This window comes from Pundamilia nyererei, unplaced genomic scaffold, assembly GCF_000239375.1.
Source record: "Pundamilia nyererei isolate P.nyererei 1_Seehausen unplaced genomic scaffold, PunNye1.0 scaffold00220, whole genome shotgun sequence".
NCBI classification, from domain to species: domain Eukaryota; kingdom Metazoa; phylum Chordata; class Actinopteri; order Cichliformes; family Cichlidae; genus Pundamilia; species Pundamilia nyererei.
Genome location: NW_005187621.1, coordinates 22,216 through 28,304, shown reverse-complemented (window position 1 = coordinate 28,304; position 6,089 = coordinate 22,216). Strand labels below are relative to the sequence as shown.

The following is a 6,089-nucleotide window of genomic DNA, read 5'->3' as shown; positions in this document are numbered from 1 at the left end:
GGCTTACTTGTTGTTCCTAGAGTATTTAAAAGTAGAATGGGAGGGAGAGCCTTCAGCTTTCAGGCCCCTCTTCTGTGGAACCAGCTTCCAGTTTGGATTCGGGAGACAGACATTCTCTCTTCCTTTTAAGATTAGGCTCAAAACTTTCCTTTTTGATAAAGCATATAGTTAGGGCTGGATCCGGTGACCCTGAATCTTCCCTTAGTTACATTGCAATAGCACGAGGCTGCCCTGAGTTTTCCCTTGCTGTCTTCTTTGTAATACAGTTTCCCCATGTAGTTACTTCCTGGTGTAAAGTGGCTGTGATGATGCTGTGATAGCTTATCACTATCAGAGCTCTATGATTAAGACATATAAGAACACCTATTTGTATTCGTTGGCACTATATCAAATACGTATGGAGATTAAGCCTATGTTTGAATTCTGTTTGAATTTTTACTATCGCTCAGGCTGTTAAGCATCACTGTAGCTTCATATCTTTTTTTCTCTGCCAGCTGGAAATTTATTTGAAAAGTTAGGTGGAAAGTTTATTGCTTAGTTTCACCAAAGTAAGAAAGAATTATAATCCATAAACCTTCATAAAGACAGACATCTCCCCAGAAGATTGAGCACTGCTGAAGTGTCATTGAAGAGGAGAAAAAAATATTTGTCCATCCGGCAACACCTGAAACACCTGAGTGGAAGTTCCCACCTACACTGTGTTTGATGCAAAGCACAAAGGAGACACGTGCTGGAGCATCTGGAGTCCTACAGACACTCAGCCTCTTCACTACAGAAACCCCTTCTACAACATCCATTCTTTACACTCTGACTGCTGTCTTTGTGGAAACATTCCAACACACACCACTTCACACATGAACATAGAAATGTGTGTGAAAAAGAGGTGAGCTGATATTAAACATGATGGAGGATTTATTCACATTTATTCACAATGACATTTAGATACACATTACCTCTTGGCAGGAGAAGGACATCCTTTAAAATTTTCACCAATATCTTTTGACTGATGGCTCTTTAAAGACGCACAGCTGGGTTCAGGTCCAGGAGATTCTGGCTTCTTACTGATCCTAGATGTAAAACAATAAATGTAAAAGTTTCATGAGACAGATGGAAAAACTGGAAATATTAAATTACTTACATGATGAACAAAATTACTCAAATCAGAAAAAAATGATGTAAAACAAAAAAAATTAAAATGAGAATACTTAATCCCCCAAAACATAAACAACCAGAAAAAAGTAAACTACTTACTCTTTGTCACATAAAAGTTCTTTTTTAAAGTCAGCACCAATATCCTTCGACAGGTCACTCTTTAAGGAAACACAGCTGGGTTCAGGTCCAGGTTCTGGATTAGTTTTAGGCTTAGGTCCAGCAGACCCTGGTACACCGTGCACCTCTGGGCTTTAAAACAACATACACAGAAGTATGAGTGTGAATAATGAATAATGATGGAGCAGTGATGTGAGTGCTGAGCTGTGACATGGAGAAGAGTCATGGACAGTTAGAGATGGTCATCTCACCTCTGAGCTGTGGTCTGGCTCTCATGTTCCCCACACAGAGTGGTTTTAGAGGGAGGGACTCCCTCCTCTCTGTCCTCACACTGATCCATGCTGCTGAATTCACATCCACATCAGCTCACACACAGTTTCTACCTTCACCTACAGAGGAAACACAAATCATTCATGTGCACATCAACTGAAATCCTCCTTTCCATCATGTGTGTCCAAATACCAGCTGCTTCTTTTCTGCTTCATCTCAGTGTCAGCAGAATGCAGTCAGACAGCAGTGTGAGGCAGAGGAAGCTGCCATCAGCTGCTCTACTTCTACCATCAGTTCAATAGATGGAGCCATGAAGCACACATGATCACGGTTGGGAAGGTAACTTTTAAAATGTATTCCACTACAGATTACAGAATACATAACCCAACCTGTATTTTGTAACGTATTCCGTTACGTTACTCAATGAGAGTAACGTATTCTGAATACTTTGGATTACTTAATATATTGTCATGCTTTTTACAACTGCATGAATGTACTATTGCTGTGTGATTTATTACTATTACTGAACGTTACTCGAGATACCAATAGCAACTAGATTTTTAAATCTTAATATAAAATGAGTAACAGTAGGGTGGACATTAGGTAAGGCTGCACTTTTTGCAGTGATCTCATATAGAAAACTATTCTGCTCATATATCAAACAGATCCGCGGCTCCGAACCGTAGTAAAGGGACCTCTGGCTAATACGTCGGGTTCTGTGTCGGGCTCGTAGCCGAAAAATAGCTTTACTTTGTTGTCTGGGTCAACTTTGCTAGCAAGAGACAGAGAGAGGCGTTGAAAGGCTGCTCCAACGGAACTTATTGTTTCAGAGGAAAACACGAACACAGTGTACAGTCGAGTCTTAATAACTTATTTACAACTGGGCTCGTCGGGCACTCTTTTTGGCTGCAGTGGTTATTATTATATTTACTATATATATTATTATATATATTTCTTATATTACATGCTTCCATCTCCCGTTTCTGGTCTGTGACAACTCATACTTTTGACTCCCTTTTTTCTCCCTCCTCGCGCTCACAGACACATAATGGTATGGCAGTCCATTCTCCCTGCAGCATGGACTACACTGCTCATGAGTCTACATTCTTTATGGCTATGCCTGTAACACTCTGCCTATTGCCTTTATATTAAATAATTTTTTGAATAATAATTTTGAAAAGAATTTTCTTCACGTCATTTATACGAGCCGCAAGTAGAGGTGACATGGGCCGCAAGACTGAGACACAGGCATTAGAGCCTCTTATTGCGTGTTTTCTTAGGGTTTTCCCACAGGTGTGAAATTAACAAAAATTGAGAGGGCATAGCCTAACATATAAAACAGGAAAAGACTGCCATGTAATCCATTTATCTCAACAAATATTCTGAATATCCCCCTTTTAACTGTAACAGAATACAGTTACTCATATTTTGTATTTTAAATACGTAACATGTATTCTGTTACTCCCTAAATAATGCATTCACTGACACACACTGTGACTGGAAGCTTCAGCCCTGGGCCGGTTCTAGACAGGCATATATGAGGGGGCAGTGTTAGGGTTCCTGGGTCGGTGACCCAGTGTTTTGTGTTTTTGGTTATTTGATTTTGTTATTTCATTATATTCTAGCTTTGCTTTACAGGTTTTTCTTAGTTAAGGTCCTCTGGGTGAGGTTTGGTTAGAGTTTTAGTGTTTTGGTTTTCTGTCTGTGTTTCTTTAGTTGCTCTGTCTCCCCTATCACCTGTATCCCCTTGTCTAGTTCGCGTCTCTGTGTATCCTTAGTTCCTATATCCCCGTGTTCAGTCAGTGTTTGTGTCTGCCCTGGTCCCACGTCTCTGTTCCCTCTGTAGTGCCTGCATGTGAGTCTGTGTTATGTGTTTCCTGTTTTACTTTGGAAGTCCATGCTTATTTCAGTGTGTTCAGTTTATGCTTCCTTTGGTCTCGTCAGTTCTGATTTGCCCCAGCTGTGTTTCCCTCCTGTTATTCATTCCCTGATTGCTCCCTCTGTGTATTTAAGCCCTGTGTTTCTCTGTGTCCTTGTTGCGATCTACCGTTTACCTTGCTGTGTGTTCTGTCATTCCTCCAGTTTAAGGTTATTTTGAGTTTTTCCAGTTATGATATATTTTGAGTATCACATTAAAGCCATTTTGAGTTCACGGCTGTCTCCGGAGTCTGCACCTTGTGTCCTATTCCTGTCTGCACACAGCCACACCTAACAGGCAGACAGAAATAAAGGGGGCACCTAGTGGCAATGGAGGCGAGAAAGGTGTGGGGGTTGGGTGGGCTGATCTGGTCTGGATTAGGGCTACCACAAACAATTATTTTGATAGTCGAATGGTCACCGGTTATTTTTGCGATTAGTCGACTAATAAGATTATACATCCATTGGACATAAAACGTACAGCTTATTCCACCAACATGCTGGTGGAATAAGCTCTTATATAACTATCATTAGCTTAGTGTTTAAGGTATGTGCTAACTAAAATTAAGATGATAGTTTATTAAACTTTTAATGAAATTTGCAGACTCAGCCGTCTGCTCCTTGCTATCTAAAATATACAGGACATTGGAGTAAATTCTCAACCATCTCTCCCTTCTGTTTAATCAGTTTTCTGTTTGACGTTTATTCAGCTGTGTGAAAACTATAACTTTAATCTCAGGCAAACCGATTTACTCAGGAACAAATAAAACACTGAAAAAAGCCAAACAATAAAATTTTTAAGTTATCTAATTGACTTATATATCATGTTTAACCCGAGGAGCGAAAGACCACGGGGGGTTTGAAAACAATGTGCCTGGAGTTTGCTGTTCAAGCTGGCTCTAGAGAGCTTCGAACCCCTGGTCAGCTATCAAGCTGGTGGGAAACAGGCGTCTCCGAAAACATCGGAGCACGTTTGCAAATATGTGATGTCTTGATAAACGGAGCAGATATTTGAAGTGATCTGCTGCTACATTCTCTCCTAAAATATCTGAAAACTATTTTGTGACCCAGAAAGAGTAATAAGAGTAATATTAAAACTAAGTAGCTGCCGCCATTGCAGGAAACTGGAATTGGCTGAGCCACACTGTGAATTCTGGGATAGGTTGGGCCACGAAGGATACACCAGACCCATCCTTCAAATCTGAGGAAAAGGAGGATGCATTTGTCGGCCGCATTTGTCGGAGTCTTTGAATTTGGCCAGCCTTTGTCACGTCGCTGTAATGTAATTGACCTTCAAATGCGGCCTCCGAAGGATGTGGCTACATTTGGACACAGCCACGACACTGGAGGCTGCTTCTTCTTCTTTGGCGTTTAACAGCAGCTGGCATCCTTGTACATGCATTGCTGACATCTTCTGTTTCACACTCTTAAATCCTACTACCTATTCCTGCGTCTTTCAGGATCTTAGCTTCAAACGACGCACCAAACTCAAATTAGTCGTCGATGTAATCGTGACTAGTAGACTAATCGTGGCAGCCCTACTCAGGATAACTGTTTCTGTCATGTAATTGGATTGCAATTTGTCAGGCCTCTACCCTAAGACCTGACCAACTTGGGTGTCCCACCTGAAGGCTAAGCTTCTGCGGGTCTAGCTTTTATGGTCACTAAGGCACGCAAACCCCCTGACCACGTTAAGGTGGGAATCCCTCAGGGGGAAAACAGAAAAGCGAGAACACCAAAAAATAAAATAAAATATTCTTCATCAGATTCTAACAACTAAAAACACGGCATTTACCTTAATTGGATAGCCTATATCAAATATATTCATACCAACAATAAAACTTCTCACTATTGCCAATATGAACAAAACTAAAAATGGTAGGCCCAGTTATAAAAAGAAAAGGAGAATTTGCAAAGTCTTGGAAAATAACACTGAAAAATACAAATAGAGAATAAACTAAAATATCCATCCAGATCTTTACAATCAACAACATAAGATCGAACTTAATTGGATGGCCTAATTCAAATAAATGTGCAAAATTAAATAAGACCCATCAACACACTCACACAAAAACTGGTTCATCCAAAAGACAAAACTCCTAAACACAAACTTAACAATGTGTAGTGTATGCTGTACAGTGTAGCGAGGAATGCCCAGACCTCTACACTGAAGAGACCAAACAGGCCAAACAGGGTTAGGGTTACCTATCATCTCATTTGTGCCTTTTCCAGTGGATTATTAAGCTACTGTAGTAAATCTTGCCCATATTCAGTTTGTGGGCAATCTATTATTTTCTTTCTCAACTTCTACATTTTGATTTAAGGGGACAGGACGTTTGTATAAGGGGGCATTGACCCCTCTTACCCCAGTGTATAGCCGGCCCTGCTTAAGCCCATTAATATTCAGTCAGTTCAACACGTCTGAACAACATTTTCAAATATTTCAGCGCATCCATGAAAGGTTCACAATAATTATTCTTACGCAGAGAAGTGTACACACACATATTGATTTACAGTTAATAAGAAGCATCTTCCATCCAGTAATGTTTTGTCTCCATAAGTTTCAGGATTAATTAGTTGATGAGTTACAATTGGGAATATACCCCTGTAAGAAGTGAAACCCCAGGGTTAAC

General features: G+C 40.3%; 1 protein-coding gene across 1 annotated transcript in view; it reads right to left on the bottom strand.

Annotated features, from left to right (window-relative positions):
• Positions 1-1,545, bottom strand: part of LOC106456437 (protein NLRC3-like) — a gene marked incomplete at its 3' end in the record, with an annotated part of 14,254 nt that extends 12,709 nt beyond the window's left edge. Inside the window, exons 1-3 of the mRNA XM_013914725.1 lie at positions 1,521-1,545; positions 1,252-1,401; positions 954-1,067 (exon numbers count right to left, since the gene is read on the bottom strand). The remainder of the gene's footprint in view (positions 1-953; positions 1,068-1,251; positions 1,402-1,520) is intronic.
• Between the last annotated feature and the right edge of the window lie 4,544 nt (positions 1,546-6,089).